Here is a 17,766-nt window from a genome sequence, read left to right on the forward strand (position 1 = left end):
AGCTTGTTTGTGATTCGTGGAGTTTTTGCGCCTCGCTTCTTCTTGGCGGTGAATAGGGATTCATTGGAGTCGGACAATCTTTGTATTTGTGAGAGAGGGAGGACTCGTTCGACTTCGGGCATAGGGTCTGGGGTAGGATTTCGCGAGAGGGCGTCTGCATTGGCGTTTATTTTTCCTGCTTTGTATAATACCTCATACTCGTATTCTAATAGTTTTAGACGCCATCGGACAAGACGGGAAGATGGGTCTTTTACTGAATGTAGCCACACCAAAGGTTTGTGATCCGTGACCAATTTAAACTTCTTACCGTATATGTAAGGCCTGAAGAAATTTACGCTGTAAACTATTGCTAATAGTTCCTTTTCTATAGTCGAATAGTTTCGCTCGGCCTTATTTAGTAACCTGGAGGTGTAGGCTATAGGGAGGTCTTTTCCAATCGGCCCTTGGCTCAGGACACCGCCTATTGCATATCCGGATGCGTCGGTAGTTATAACGAAAGGTTTCGTAAAATCCGGATACTGTAGTATCGGTTCTTTGCACAATGCATCGCGGAGGTGCGTAAAGGCTGTCTCCTGTTCCTTATGCCAAACAAAGGTCTCATCCTTTTCCAGCAGATCGGTAAGCGGGCGCGCTATCTTCGAGAAATTAGGTATGAACCTCCGGTAGTATCCCGCTAGCCCGAGAAATTGCTTGATATTCTTCGGGTCTTTAGGGCGAGGGAAACTCTGAACCGCGGTTATCTTTTTAGGATCGGGTTTCACTCCAGTTTCGCTTATGACATGTCCCAGGTACGTGACTTCTTTACGGAGGAACTCGCACTTGTCGGGCTGGAGTCGCAGTCCTGCCTTCCTAAGTCGTTCCGCCAATTTGTGGAACTTTATTTCGTGCTCTCGCAGTGAGCTCGAATATAATACGATATCATCAAGGTACACAAATAGTTCGGCGCCTTGAAGTCCGGTGAGTACCTGGTCCATGAGTCTTTGGAATGTCGCGGGGGCGTTTTTGAGCCCAAACGGCATTCTCTTAAATTCGTAATGCCCGTACGGTGTGGAAAACGCCGTTTTATGGGCGTGTGCTTTATCCATTTTGATTTGATGGAAACCCGATGCTAAATCGAATACGCTAAAGTACTTCGCGCTTCCTAGTTGATCGAGGATTTCCACTATGTTCGGTAGGGGGTACGCGTCCCCGATCGTTTTTTCATTCAGCGCCCGATAATCTATTACCATGCGCCAGCGTTTGTTACCTTTCGAGTCCGGTTTCTTTGGCACGATCCACAAGGGGGAGTTGTACGGTGAAGTAGGATGGTTGAATGACATCGTTCTCGATGAGTTCTTGTACTTGTTTATTAATTTCCTCCTTGTGCATCGGCGGAAATCGGTATTGTTTCGTGTGGACCGCTAATTCGTCGGTTGTCGGGATTGTGTGTGTAGTGACGTCTGTGGAGTGTAATTTATCGGTGGGGAGACGGAACAAATCGTTGTAGACGTTTATGAGGTTATGTACGTGTTTAGTCTCCTCCGCATTTAAGTGTTCAAGCCGCAGCAGTGTTTTTATTTCTTCGGGACGAGATTGTGTGTTTTGTCGGGTCAACGCTGCGACGTGTTGAGGTTTTATGTCGTTATGTTTTATGAGATTGGTCCCCAGATGCCCTAGGGTTAAGGGACCGTCCCTCAGTGTTTATGTGACCCGTGCGTTGGAATTTTAGGTTAAGGCGGGTGCTTTTATGACCCTTGAGATAGGATAAAGGATCCTCGAGGTTCTGTGGACAAGATTTGGAAATTTTCTCGATCTCTTGTAATCTTACCCTAGGTAAGTACAATTCGTGGTCCTTGTCGCTTATGTTAACGGCTTTCATATATACTGTGCCGTTACGATTAGTGACGATGGCATCTCCTAAGTAGATGTCTTCGTTCACATGAATTCGCGGAATATATCCTATGCTGACCTCGGGATTGCTGACTTGGAGCGAGACGGTGGCCCGCGATCTAGCCGGGATTTTTACCGTCTGAGCATCGTTAAAAGGGATTTGCGTTTGCTGCCACACGATGCAGCGCTTGGAATAATCTATCTTAGACGCGTCGCGTAAGAATTCGAATCCTAGGATTCCGCCTTGGGAAATTGGAAAGTCGTCTGGGACTAAGTGGAGGTCGATCCTGTGACCGAGGTATTTTATACTTGTCGCTCCGAGCGTTTCGATTTTATCGCTTGTAATTCCGCTAAGGAAAATAATTATGCTTTTATCGATAACGCAATCGGGGCTTAGTTGGCCTTGTTTAACCAAGTTGGGTGCCGCGCCAGTATCTATCATGAAATTCGTGTTGCGTGCTAAACCGTCCGCGGCAATGGAAACGGTGGGCGCGTGCGAAAAATCGTTCGGAGTTAGCATGGCGATTCTGGTTTCTCCAGGGCTTGCTCCGCGTTTATTAGTCGTATTGGACGATCTGTTTCCCGAGACGTTCCCGCTCGAGCCTCGTCCCTGGGCCTCGAGGGGTGAGGGGAGTTTCCCTGACGTGAGTTATTGTATTGTCTTTTCCGGCACTCCTCTATTTCGTGTCCCGGATTTTTACAGTACCTACAGTATTTGTTGTTACTGGTTCGTTCGTGTCTATTGTTCTCGGGACCCCCTCGGTTGGCGTCTTCCGTTCTGTAAGTGTTTGTCGGTCTCTGTGACTGTGTACTATTATAGGCTTTTGGAAACGGCGCGTTACTGTGCCGTGTTTGTTCGACGCGCGGCGAGTACTCGGCTCGAGTCCATCTGTTGTTAGGAGATCGTTCCGTGTTTATTTTTATGGGCGTCGAGTGGGCTAAAGGCCTTTCATTCGGATATACGTTACGTTCGTATGAACGGCGCGGAGTTTCGAATCTTTCATTGTCTAGTTCCGATCTTTTCGCGAGAATTTTGACGTGTGAAAAAGCTAGAAACGGGTCGCGATAGTGTTCTTGTCTCAATTGTATCCTATAGGCGAGTGGCAAGCCCTCGCAGAAAGATCGTGCTGTTAAGGCGTCGATTTCGTTTACTGATCCGACGGATAGCATTCCTTGCGCTCGGCGTTCCGCGTCCGTTATAGAAGATCGCAAGTCTTTTACGCGGCTAATGAAATCAAGGATATGCTCGTTTGGTTTAAGGTAAATTGTGCTCAGCTCCCCACGATACTGGTCGATGGTTTTCGGGGATCCGAAGGCTCCATTCAGGAGGTCGGCAAGTTGAGTTATCGTTTCGCACTCTTCGTCTTCTACGGCGCATATAGCTCGCCCGCGTAACTTAGTAAGAAGTAGGCGGGTTAGGTTTCGCTCGGACGATGGTGGGAATATTTCTTTAGCGCGTCTACATGCTCGTATAAATTGAGAGAGGGGGATATTTCGACCGTCGAATGGCGGGATAGTCTCAAGTGCTTCCCTGAAAGACACCCTTGGACTATCATAATTGGTTCCGTGTTGGAATGCGGGAGACGCCTGTTCGTCGAGAAAGCGTCCCGCGGTGCTGGGAATATATTGCGTAGGTATCGTATTGTTCCCGCGCATGGAGTTTATCTCCTGGCGTAATCGTTCGATTTCTTGGAGCATATGATCGCTTAAGTCGGGTTTTTCAGGTTGCTACCATTGTGATGGAGTTCAAACGTTTTTCCATCTCCGTTTCTTTACTCACGAGGTTACTGCGGATGATTTCGAGGTCTTCTTCCGAAGCCCGTTTTTCGCGTTCGAACGTTTCTTTCTGCTGTTGAAGCATCTCGGATTGTTCGCGTAACCGTGCTTCCTTGGCATGTAATTGAGCGCGAAGTTCGTCTATTTCTACTTCAGTGAGCTTTTTCGTACCCGATTTCCCTCGTGTTTCCATCGCAAATATTAACTCGTATCCCACCGCTGTCACCAAATTTTGTTACGTCTCGTGGGGTCGCGGCTGCGAAAATTTGAATGCAGAGCTCGGCTTTTTCCACGAGACACGATCGCTATTACGGGTACGCGAATCTATGCGATTCTCCCCGGGGATACCCGCGATCTGAGGTTATTCGCGCTGGAACTGAGGTGATCGGATTATTGCGATGGGACCTACCTGTGACTCTACTGTAATAAAGATAGCTTCGTCGATTGCTCTATGCGAAACGTCGTTGGGGTTGCGTAAATAATCTTCGTACGTAAACTGACAAAGCTCGCACAAATCACCGATTCGCGTGAGGGTAAGTCGGAAGTTGCAGACTCCGCAATTTATTCCGATAGGTGTTCCGCCTATGATTAGAGTATGCTTCCGAATCCTTGTCCAAAGTAATTTCGAGACTCTAGGTAAGGTGGAGTAGCATGAAATGCAGAGAGCTGCCTTAGTCTCAAAATGGATGTACCCGACACCAACTTGGCAATAGAATAAGGGTTCAAACGGTACGAAGAGATTAACTTCTGGAGGAGGAGTTATACCTCTAAGGGTGAGTGGGCACATTTGTGTTTGTTGCGTAATCGAATTGATAATGCGTCATTCGCTCGTAGATCTTCGGTGAACCCGGCAGTTATCGAGAAGTTAGTAGTCGTCGGCAAAACCGTCGGTAATTGTTCAGTAAAACACTGGTAAGGTGCCAGTAAGGTGTCGATAACCCGTTGGTAAAAGAACGTATGTCGGTATATCGTCGGTAATGTCGGTAAAAGAACGTATGTTGGTATATTGTCGATGACGTCGGTAAAAGAACGTATGTCGGTATATCGTCGGTAATGTTGGTAAATCGAAAATGTTCTCAATTGATTATTGTTTAAATGACTACCTTGTTGTACGGATTTACGAAGTTATTTTTTTGAGACACAAGATTTTTAAGAGATTGAACTATTTGCGTTTTTCCGTGTTAGAATTCCGAGAGTGGCACCGCATGTGGTGGTCGACCCTAGTTTTATAGCCCGACCTTTTTTTTATAGCTTCCGCAGTGACGATGGAAAAGAGGAAAAATGCGTCGGAGATTTTTCTAGAATGTTCTCTTCCACGTGGTAGAAGCGTCTCTGAATTTGCTAACACGCGCGATTCCTTAGGTTAACGTGAATTTCACTTACCTTTAGTAGCACTTTCTTGATCATGTCGGCTCGTACTTGGAGGTAGTGCGTGCGGCGAGGGTCGTTCACTGGGATGTTTGGCGGCGGCAGGCGTCGTGGTTGGAACGTTATTGGTATGCACTTCCACTGTAGGAGTTCGTCGTTGTTATTATTTTTAATGTTGAAAATGTTCTCGTATTCAGGATCGGCCTGATATTCCACTCCGAGGAATTGAGAATATTCCTCGGTCGCTGATTCGCGATAAAGTCGGTTTAGTTTTCGTAATTGATTCTTCCTTCCTGCGCGTCGCGTCTTAGGCATATTGAATTTGATGCATCCTCTGAATGATTACTCAAATAAGGAGGGTTGATATGCGGCGGACCTCACTATCAATTCCTTATTTTGGCAAATGCTGAGAATGTTAATTCTGACTGTGATGAGCGGTGGTCCGCTCCAAACACAGTTTGAATTATTCTGAATTCAAACGCCGTATGACAAATTTAAACGCTATCGTATTTTATCACGGGAGTGGAAGTTTGAAGAATACTGAACACTAGTTTTCACACATGAATACACTGATTTATTCGTATAGTAGTACAAAATTCGAGACTAAAACTTAGAATTAGAATTTAGATTTAGACTTAGAATTTAGAGTTAGAATATTATACTTAGAGTTAGAATTTTAGAATTAGAGTTAGGATTTAGAATTTGGACTTAGAGTTAGAATTTAGGAGTGCGACTATACTGTTCGGTGTCGCGCAGAGAACTGCCAAAATTCGGGACTGCTCTGAGGTCCTTCGTTTCGGCGGCTCGGGCCTGCGGCGGCCTGGAGAGGGGGAACTCTCCGGAGTAGGGGCTCTCACCGTGGTGGGAGATCCTTAGGCGCTACGAAGCGCCACGCTTAGTTTCTAGGCGGAGTTAAGCGTCATGGCCGGCTTGGCGCGCTTTTCAAATAGCGTTTAAGGAACTTGGAGTAAACGAAAAAATTTATACGGCCGGACGTGACACAAGCAAATAAAAGAATTACTAAACAACGATGTAATTAAACATTCGGAATCACCGTATTCGAAGGAAATCAAGCGTTGGAGAATGGTCGTGGACTATCGAGCACTAAACGAAAAGACAATAGGCGACGCGTATCCTTTGCCGAACATAACAGAAATTCTCGATCAGCTAGGCAGCGCAAAATACTTTAGTGTATTCGACCTCGCGTCCGGATTCCACCAAATACCGATGCACGAGTCGCACGCGCAAAAAACTGCATTCTCGACACCGCATGGACATTACGAGTTCAAGCGAATGCCGTTCGGCTTAAAAAACGCCCCAGCGACGTTCCAACGACTCATGGATCAGGTTCTATGCGGACTACAAGGAATCGAACTTTTCGTTTATCTCGACGATATCGTATTGTACGCCAGCTCACTCCGGGAACACGAAATCAAGTTCAACAAACTAGCCGAGAGATTACGCAAGGCTAACTTGAAGCTCCAACCAGACAAATGCGAATTTCTGCGCAAGGAAGTAGGATATTTGGGCCACATAATTAGCAGCGATGGGGTAAAACCAGACCCATCTAAAGTAATCGCGGTAAAGGAATTCCCCAGGCCCCGCAACGCGAAAAATATTAAACAATTCCTTGGCCTTGCTGGATACTATCGTAGATTTATCCCGGATTTTTCTAAAATTGCACGGCCCCTTACAGACTTGCTAAAGAAAGACAAAGCATTTGTTTGGGAAAACGACCAAGAAAAGAGTTTTACGAAACTCCGCGACGCATTATGCTCTAAGCCCATTCTCCAATTTCCCGATTTTACGCGACCTTTCGTCGTCACAACAGACGCTTCCGGTTACGCTATCGGAGGAGTCTTGAGCCAGGGAGAAATCGGCAAAGACCTACCTATTACTTATACATCTCGTCTTTTGAATAGCGCAGAAAAAAATTATTCAACAATCGAAAAGGAACTACTAGCTATCGTCTATTGCGTCAATTACTTCCGTCCTTATATATATGGACGAAAGTTTACACTAGTTACGGATCATAGACCGCTGGTGTGGATGCATTCCGTAACGGACCCCACCTCACGGCTCATCCGATGGCGCTTAAAACTTGCGGAATACGAATATAGCGTAGTATATAAGCCGGGAAAAATTAACGATAACGCCGATGCACTTTCCCGAAACCCAATCCAACCTGCTAACCTAAACGTGATAAAGCAAATCCTACCTCTTGAACAAACCCGAGAACTCTCCAGTTCCGAGGAATCACTATTTAACCCAAAAAAAAGGCGATCCGTCGAAACGCCGCAACAAATCGGAAAATCGTCGCAGCAAACGGAAAGCGACGATACAGACGACCCACCAAACACGCGATCTTCTAACAAAACCGATATCAACAACGACGATATTAACAATGACGAAACCGGCGAAATAAACGAGACTGAGAGCGACAACAGTTCCGATCCTAGCGACGACACCCCTATTTTCGATAATATAAATGATCGATTCGTGCAAAGAACTAAAATCGGACCGCAAGTTATATCGATCCCAGATAATTTCGTCACGCGTAAGGATAACCTAGTCGTTTTTGTCACACAACAAGGTATACCAATCGACCTTGGAGCTTGCATGCTCCAAGAGAACAAATCTTTGCCCATGATTAGAGGAGCAGCTCTAGCCAGGGCAAAGGTAAACCGCGACGGAAATCGCCAAATTATATCGTTAGTCGTCAAAGAACGCGAATCGGGAATTACCGAAAAAGAGATACTACAAGAATCATTACAATCGCTGTTGGATGTCGTCAGAGAATTGGAACTGTCTTCTATCTCATTAGCCAGAGGCGATATCGACAACGTCCCCTGGAACGCGGTACACTCTTCACTAACGCGCATTCTAAGCGAAATTAATGTAAAAATATTCATTTGTAATAACGAAATATCTATTCCCCAAAAAACCGAGAGAGAAAACATTATCGCCGAAAATCATAATTCAGCGATCGGTGGCCATAAAGGCATCACAAAAACATACCAACGTATAAAGAAACGCTACCAATGGAACGGTATGAAAAATGACATTCAAATTTTTATAAAAAACTGTCGCCCTTGCCAACTGAAAAAATTAGTCCGCGTAAAGACCAGACAACCCATGGTTCTAACGGACACTCCTGGCACAGCCTTCGATAAAATCTCGATGGACATTATGGGACCGTTACCCGTCACACGGACTAATAACAAATATATACTTACCATACAAGATCTTTTAACAAAATATTCCTTAGCAATCCCTCTGCAACACGCTAACGCGATCGACGTAGCTGACGCGTTCACCAATGAACTAATATGCGTCTTCGGAGCGCCAAAAGCTATTCTAACAGATCAGGGATCGCATTTTCTAAATAGCCTAATGCGTAACATAGCAAAAAGGTTTAAAATTAAGCACTTCAAAACGACGGCTTACCGGCCGCAATCTAATGGCTCAATAGAGCGATCCCACCATGTCTTGTGGGAATACTTAAAGCAATACGTAGATAGAAACAATGATTGGGACAAATACTTAAAACTAGCGTCATTTTCTTATAATACTAGCGTACACGAAGGGACGCGATATACTCCCCATGAATTAGTCTTTGGGAGGATAGCCAAGTTGCCTTCCAATCACCCCGATGTCGCCGACGTTACGGACGAGAGTTACGCTAATTATCTTACAAACCTTTTTAACAAACTGAGTGACGCCCAAGCCGTCGCCCGCGGAAACTTAATAGCCGCTAAACAAAGGTCAAAGGTCTACTACGACCGCCGAGTTAACGCCCAACAGTTTCAAGCGGGAACCTACGTGTACTTATTAAAAGAACCAAATAAAGGCAAATTAAGCAATCAATACACCGGTCCCTATAAAATCATTAGTCTCTTAGGTAATCGTAACGTTAAGTTAGCCATAAGTAGAAATAAGACAAAAATTGTACACGAAGACAAGCTAAAAGCTTCCCCACATCAAGACCCTATCGAGGAAAACCCCCACTCCGGGCCAGACGACTATATCTTGGATGCATCGGCGGAGGACCGGCCAGTAATCGACGAACCTCAGTAGAATGAAGACCTACGCTAGTATCCTAATAGCAGTCTCGCTGTTAGCCATAACCTCTGACGGACTAATAGGTTATGACTGCGGAGGGCATGGTCTAAACATTACTTCACTATCCCTCACGGATATCGAAGAATGTAACCTAGATAACATTGAAGCGGACAAAGAAGAAGTATATATACAACTGCTACAACTGAGCGAATTCGACCACACCATCGGACTCCAATGTAAGGTTGAAATCGATCGAACCATTTACTACTGTGGGATGCACTCACATGTATCCTTGGTGCACAATGGAAGGCGCGAATACATCCGCGAAGTATCGGCAGAAACCTGCAAGAAACTATACAACACCGGAACTATATTCCTGGGAAACAACGGCCTCATCACGGACATCAAGGTGAATACCACCAACCACCGTAGCTTGACCCTCGCAGGAACCACCAGAACCGACGGAACATGCTTCGGAACTCAGTTCAGCGACCCGTTTGGCACTTGGGATAACGTGGTCGTTCAAGCATCTATAAAAATTACCACCCGAAGACTCGAGCTCCCCGTCAGACATAGCACCAATGAAGTAATATTACCCTCCGGTGCTCGATGTCCCGTAGCTGAAGGAGAATGCAACGACGCAGATGGCTCAACCACATATTGGACGGCGCTACCCAGCGATAACTGCCACTTCAATCGCTACGACGTTCTCTACCAAGGCCTAGCGCACCGCCTCTCATCTAAGCCCACACAGAGGGAATCACCGACTATCTACACAGTCACCACGCAAGAAACCACTTTTGCTTTAGCACGAACCACGGAAATAAATGTGTGCGGCTACAGAATTTTGAGGACGGAACATCCCAAACTCTGCATACTCGAGACTCAACCTGGACATACGTTTAAGGGCCACTCCAGAGTCCCAATCGATAACCTCGATATATTTTCCTACGTAAATTCCAAATTCATTTACGTGGAAAAACACTTGAAAACACAATTGACACAATTGTATCAAGACATAATGGAACAAAAATGTGCTTTAGAGAGACAAATTCTACAAAACGCTCTCTCTCTCGCCAGCATCGCCCCGGACGAAATGGCGCATCGAATCATGAAGGCACCAGGCTACACCGCCATTACGGCAGGCGAAGTCCTCCATTTGATCAAATGCGTACCGGTGGAGTGCCGAGTACGACAAGCTGAAAGATGCTACAACGAACTCCCCGTCACCCACCAAAACAAATCCCTCTTCCTGTTGCCAAGATCAAGGATACTTACCAAAACAGGAACACCCAGGGATTGCCACGAACTACTTCCAGCGATGTATCAAGTACACAACATCTGGTATCGTTTAACTCCAAAGCCAGTGAAATCAATGGCGCCGCCGATGATTCAACCACTAACCAAACCACAATGGAGATACGTCAGTCCAGATTCACTCGCCTCCAGCGGCATCTATACCAGCGAAGATCTTGATCGTCTTCGCGACCACATTATGTTTCCCATGGAGAAACCCTCTATGCTCAATACAATTGCTAGAGGAGCAATGGGACAAGAAGTCCCCGCGGGAAGCCTCTCTATGCTAAACCTGTTGGACGAGAAAACCCTCGACCAGCTAGCAGAAAATACGGGAGCCCGCTTGTGGAAAGGATTCGTAAGTTTCGGATCAGCAAGCGCTGGAATCCTCGGAATATTCGTCATCGTCCGTGTCGCCAAACTAATTATAGACACACTGATACATGGCTACGCACTCCATTCCGTATATGGATAGAGTTTGCACCTCCTGGGAGCCGTTTGGACCTCAGTAACAAACGTTTTACTGCACCTCGGAAAACCAGCGGACGAGAACCAGGACAACGGACGAGAGCTAACACCCCTAAATCCCCCTTCGACGACCGAAGTTTTTGCACCCCCGACAGAAAAAGTCCAAAGTAAAGTGCCTATAGACTACAAAGAACTGCGCAACCTCCTCAACGAAGGAGTATAGATCAATGATAAGTTAACAAAATTATACCTTGTAAATTCTACTACTAAGATCGGAAAACGTTGGAACATGGTCCAACATTTTCTTCTAAGGGGGGAGGTGTCACGTCCGGCTTCATTAATATGTCAGGGTATGTAAATTTTTTTCCATCTATAAGAAATAAATCCTAAAACTATCAAACATTATTTGAAAAACGCGCCAAAGCCGGCCATGACGCTTAACTCCGCCTAGAAACTAAGCGTGGCGCTTTGTAGCGCCTAAGGGTCTCCCACCACGGTGAGAGCCCCTACTCCGGAGAGTTCCCCCTCTCCAGGCCGCCGCAGGCCCGAGCCGCCGAAACGAAGGACCTCAGAACAGTCCCGAATTTCGTCAGTTCTCTGCGCGACACCGAACAGTACAGTCGCATTTCTAAATTCTAACTCTGAGTCCAAATTCTAACTCTAATTCTAAAATTCTAACTCTAAGTATAATATCCTAACTCTAAAATCTAAATTCTAAGTCTAAGTCTAAATTCTAAGTTCTAGTTTCAAATCCTGTACTACTATACGAATAAATCAGTGTATTCATGTGTGAAAACTAGTGTTCAGTACTCCTCAAAACTTCCACTCCCGTGATAAAATACGACAGCGTTTAAATCTGTCATACGGCATTTGAATTCAGAATAATTTAAACTGTTTTGGAGCGGACCACCGCTCATCACAGTTAGAATTAACATTCTCAGCATTTGCCAAAATAAGGAATTGATAGTGAGGTCCGCCGCATATCAACCCTCCTTATTTGAGTAATCATTCAGAGGATGCATCAAATTCAATATGCCTAAGACGCGACGCGCGGGAAGGAAGAATCAACTACGAAAACTAAACCGACTCTATCGTGAATCAGCGACCGAGGAATACTCTCAATTTCTCGGAGTGGAGTATCAGGCCGATCCTGAATACGAGGACATTTTCAACATTAAAAATAATAAGAGCGACGAACTCCTACAGTGGAAGTGCATACCAATAACGTTCCAACCACGACGCCTGCCGCCGCCAAACATCCCAGTGAACGACCCTCGCCGCACGCACTACCTCCAAGTACGAGCCGACACGATCAAGAAAGTGCTACTAAAGGTAAGTGAAATTCATGTTAACCTGAGGAATCGCGCGTGTTAGCAAATTCAGAGACGGTTTTACCACGTGGAAGAGAACATTCTAGAAAAATCTCCGACGCATTTTTCCTCTTTTCCATCGTCACTGCGGAAGCTATAAAAAAAAGGGTCAGGCTATAAAACTAGGGTCGTCCACTGCACACGGTACAACTCTCGAACTTCTAACACGGAAAAACGCAAATAATTCAATCTTTTAAAAATCTTCGTGTCTCAGGAAATAACTTCGTAAATCCGTACAACAAAGTAGTCATTTAACCAATAAACTATTAAGAACACTCTCGATTTACCAACAGTATACCGACGTACGTTCTTTTATCGACGATCTTACCAACGATTTACCACCGGCTTATACCGACGGCCTTTACCGACGATCGTTACCGATAGTTGCCGACGTTATATCGACGCCACTTCGACTCACTTTGCCGACATTTACCGACCTCTCGACAACGTCCGGTCTCATCAACCATCTACGAGCGAACAAACGCATGATCTTTTAATACAACTAACGTGGCAAGTATAGTTGTGCCCAATCCCCTTTAGAGGTGTAACCCCTCTTCCAGGAGTTAATCTCCTAATACCTCTCGAGCCTCCGTATTACTGTCAAGTCGGTATCGGGTACATCCATTTTGAAACTAAAGCCGCTCTTTGTCTTTCATGCTTCGCCGCGTTACCTCGAACTTCTCAATTGTTCTGGACGCGGATCCGGAAACATAGCCTAACCATAGGTGGATTATTAGTTGGGATAGTTTGCGGAACTTGCAGCAACCGCCTCACCCTCTCACGGGCGGGTGACCTATGCGAACTTTGCGAGTCTGTATACGAAGACTACTCGCGTAACCCAGATAGCGTCCCGGCGAGGATAGAAGACGGAACCACGATCATAACTGTAGAATTACAGATAGGCTCCACGCCGTAACTGCTACTTTAAGGGTAACACATTCTTTCCCTTTCCTCCGCATCGTGCAACCTTTGTCGGAAAACCCTTCGTCGTGGGTATCCCCGGAAAAATTTCCGTAATACGACGTTGTCTCGCGCAATAGTTCGAGTACGTTGTTACGTCTCGTGGGGTCCCGGCTGCGAAAATTTGAATGCAGAGCTCGGCTTTTTCCACGAGACACGATCGCTATTACGGGTACGCGAATCTATGCGATTCTCCCCGGGGATACCCGCGATCTGAGGTTATTCGCGCTGGAACTGAGGTGATCGGATTATTGCGAGGGACCCACCTGTGACTCTACTGTAATAAAGATAGCTTCGTCGATTGCTCTATGCGAAACGTCGTTGGGGTTGCGTAAATAATCTTCGTACGTAAACTGACAAAGCTCGCACAAATCACCGATTCGCGTGAGGGTAAGTCGGAAGTTGCAGACTCCGCAATTTATTCCGATAGGTGTTCTGCCTATGATTAGAGTATGCTTCCGAATCCTTGTCCAAAGTAATTTCGAGACTCTAGGTAAGGTGGAGTAGCATGAAATGCAGAGAGCTGCCTTAGTCTCAAAATGGATGTACCCGACACCAACTTGGCAATAGAATAAGGGTTCAAACGGTACAAAGAGATTAACTTCTGGAGGAGGAGTTATACCTCTAAGGGTGAGTGGGCACATTTGTGCGTAATTGAATTGATAATGCGTCATTCGCTCGTAGATCTTCGGTGAACCCGGCAGTTATCGAGAAGTTAGTAGTCGTCGGCAAAACCGTCGGTAATTGTTCAGTAAAACACTGGTAAGGTGCCAGTAAGGTGTCGATAACCCGTTGGTAAAAGAACGTATGTCGGTATATCGTCGGTAATGTCGGTAAAAGAACGTATGTCGGTATATCGTCGGTAATGTTGGTAAATCGAAAGTGTTCTCAATTGATTATTGTTTAAATGACTACTTTGTTGTACGGATTTACGAAGTTATTTCTTGAGACACAAGATTTTTAAGAGATTGAACTATTTGCGTTTTTCCGTGTTAGAATTCCGAGAGTGGCACCGCATGTGGTGGTCGACCCTAGTTTTATAGCCCGACCTTTTTTTTATAGCTTCCGCAGTGACGATGGAAAAGAGGAAAAATGCGTCGGAGATTTTTCTAGAATGTTCTCTTCCACGTGGTAGAAGCTTCTCTGAATTTGCTAACACGCGCGATTCCTTAGGTTAACGTGATTTTCACTTACCTTTAGTAGCACTTTCTTGATCGTGTCGGCTCGTACTTGGAGGTAGTGCGTGCGGCGAGGGTCGTTCACTGGGATGTTTGGCGGCGGCAGGCGTCGTGGTTGGAACGTTATTGGTATGCACTTCCACTGTAGGAGTTCGTCGTTGTTATTATTTTTAATGTTGAAAATGTTCTCGTATTCAGGATCGGCCTGATATTCCACTCCGAGGAATTGAGAATATTCCTCGGTCGCTGATTCGCAATAAAGTCGGTTTAGTTTTCGTAATTGATTCTTCCTTCCTGCGCGTCGCGTCTTAGGCATATTGAATTTGATGCATCCTCTGAATGATTACTCAAATAAGGAGGGTTGATATGCGGCGGACCTCACTATCAATTCCTTATTTTGGCAAATGCTGAGAATGTTAATTCTGACTGTGATGAGCGGTGGTCCGCTCCAAACACAGTTTGAATTATTCTGAATTCAAACGCCGTATGACAAATTTAAACGCTATCGTATTTTATCACGGGAGTGGAAGTTTGAAGAATACTGAACACTAGTTTTCACACATGAATACACTGATTTATTCGTATAGTAGTACAAAATTCGAGACTAAAACTTAGAATTAGAATTTAGATTTAGACTTAGAATTTAGAGTTAGAATATTATACTTAGAGTTAGAATTTTAGAATTAGAGTTAGGATTTAGAATTTGGACTTAGAGTTAGAATTTAGGAGTGCGACTATACTGTTCGGTGTCGCGCAGAGAACTGCCAAAATTCGGGACTGCTCTGAGGTCCTTCGTTTCGGCGGCTCGGGCCTGCGGCGGCCTGGAGAGGGGGAACTCTCCGGAGTAGGGGCTCTCGCCGTGGTGGGAGATCCTTAGGCGCTACGACGCGCCACGCTTAGGTTCTAGGCGGAGTTAAGCGTCATGGCCGGCTTGGCGCGCTTTTCAAATAGCGTTTAAGGAACTTGGAGTAAACGAAAAAATTTATACGGCCGGACGTGACAACGTGCAACGCGAATCATACACTCGCAAATAACACGCCGCGACTGCGAACGGGACGTAACACTGTATGCCTTTGTTGGCTATGCGCTCCGACTTATCTTATCTTCTTCTTGGTAATCGATTTGCAGGTGGCTGGTGACTCATCGCTATGCGGCTTGCAATGGGCCTTGCAGGTTGCAACGTGTTTCAGCGTTGCATCATGCATTGCATCACGCTATTGTTCTAGAACCTTCTAGAATCTTCTGGATGTTTCCTTGCGAGTAAAGCCGAGTTCACATAGTAAAGCGGCTTTCATACATAATTATTTAATTATTTAGTATACTTCTTTATAAGCGATATATATATATAAATATTTCAGGTATAAGAATTTTGTGTGTTAATATATATATATATATATATATATATATATATAGTGTACATATTTAAAATTTAATACTATTGAATAATATATATATTTAATATTAGTAAAATGAATATTATGTCTTATACTGTCGTTGAAATCGCCGGAGAATACCGTATGTCTTATGCAGTCATTGAGATCGCCAGAGAATATATGTAGTGTCGTCAAAGTATACGATTGATATATATATATATATATATATATATATATATATACGTTCTTAACCTTATTTTAGGTTTTCTCACAAATAATCAATGAGGATTTTAAATATTCATAGTCGAACTATGGTATCCTTATTTAGTACTTTCGAACGTGTGACGGCTACAATGTTACTACGCATTACGTGTACGATTTTTAAGTCTCTTGAATTATGAATAGTTATAATATAGGCACGCTTATTCTTATTCCAAGTTTATGTTTCCTAACGAATGATCGAGAATAGAGAGTCTTTATTAATTATGCCTTTTATGCTATCAATATTATTAAATTTAAAAGTGAATTATTACTCTGTCGTCATTTGTGAGAAGACATGTTTTAACCTACGAGTAATTATATGTGTGATTAAATATTCGTTATTACCGGTCTTTCATGCAGGTTAGAGATTGTCATGACTAATAGATTAAAGAATAAAGTTTTGAAAAACTTTGAAGTTTTGAAATTGTCTGGACGTTACACAGGCCACACTATTCACGGTGCGTCGAGACCGTCGCAAGCGCGCACCACGGTACTCGGAGGTTACGGACTTCGCGCCGTCCCCGGTCCTGGCCCGCTGTTGGTTACAGTACGGTACACCTTCGACAGGCCAGCGAACGTCTCCCGCGGTCTCGCGGGAGACCGATACTGGTCGGCGACGCTACTGCTTTGGGTACTCTTAGGACCCGTCTTGAAACACGGACCAAGGAGTCTAACATGTACGCGAGTCATTGGGACTTGTCGCGAGACCTAAAGGCGTAATGAAAGTGAAGGTCGGCCCTGGCCGTCGACCTAGGGAGGATGGGCCGCGTCGCGATGCGGCCTCGCACTCCCGGGGCGTCTCGTTCTCATCGCGAGAAGAGGCGCACCCAGAGCGTACACGTTGGGACCCAAAAGATGGTGAACTATGCCTGGTCAGGACGAAGTCAGGGGAAACCCTGATGGAGGTCCGTAGCGATTCTGACGTGCAAATCGATCGTCGGAACTGGGTATAGGGGCGAAAGACTAATCGAACCATCTAGTAGCTGGTTCCCTCCGAAGTTTCCCTCAGGATAACTGGCACTCGGCCGTTCCGCACGGAACGCGCGCGAGTCTCATCTGGTAAAGCGAATGATTAGAGGCCTTGGGGCCGAAACGACATCAACCTATTCTCAAAATTTAAATGGGTAAGATCTCTGGCTTTCTTGAATTATGAAGCCACAAGCATCTTCGGATCAGAGTGCCAAGTGGGCCATTTTTGGTAAGCAAAACTGGCGCTGTGGGATGAACCAAACGCAGAGTTAAGGCGCCCAACTCGACGCTCATGGGACACCATGAAAGGCGTTGGTTGCTTAAGACAGCAGGACGGTGGCCATGGAAGTTGGAATCCGCTAAGGAGTGTGTAACAACTCACCTGCCGAAGCAACTAGCCCTGAAAATGGATGGCGCTGAAGCGTCGAGCCTATACTCTGCCGTGTCACGTCCGGCCGTATAAATTTTTTCGTTTACTCCAAGTTCCTTAAACGCTATTTGAAAAGCGCGCCAAGCCGGCCATGACGCTTAACTCCGCTTAGAAACTAAGCGTGGCGCTTCGTAGCACCTAAGGATCTCCCACCACGGTGAGAGCCCCTACTCCGGAGAGTTCCCCCTCTCCAGGCCGCCGCAGGCCCGAGCCGCCGAAACGAAGGACCTCAGAGCAGTCCCGAATTTTGGCAGTTCTCTGCGCGACACCGAACAGTATAGTCGCACTCCTAAATTCTAACTCTAAGTCCAAATTCTAAATCCTAACTCTAATTCTAAAATTCTAACTCTAAGTATAATATTCTAACTCTAAATTCTAAGTCTAAA

At 45.3% G+C, this 17,766-nt stretch overlaps 1 pseudogene; it reads left to right on the forward strand.

The window, feature by feature from the left end:
* Window positions 1-16,645: 16,645 nt before the first annotated feature.
* Window positions 16,646-17,484, forward strand: LOC146723337 (large subunit ribosomal RNA; annotated as a pseudogene; the record flags this gene model as incomplete).
* Between the last annotated feature and the right edge of the window lie 282 nt (window positions 17,485-17,766).

The sequence above is a fragment of the Nylanderia fulva genome, unplaced genomic scaffold (assembly GCF_048542155.1).
Source record: "Nylanderia fulva isolate GAGA-0341 unplaced genomic scaffold, ASM4854215v1 Scaffold206, whole genome shotgun sequence".
Classification (NCBI taxonomy): Eukaryota; Metazoa; Arthropoda; class Insecta; order Hymenoptera; family Formicidae; genus Nylanderia; species Nylanderia fulva.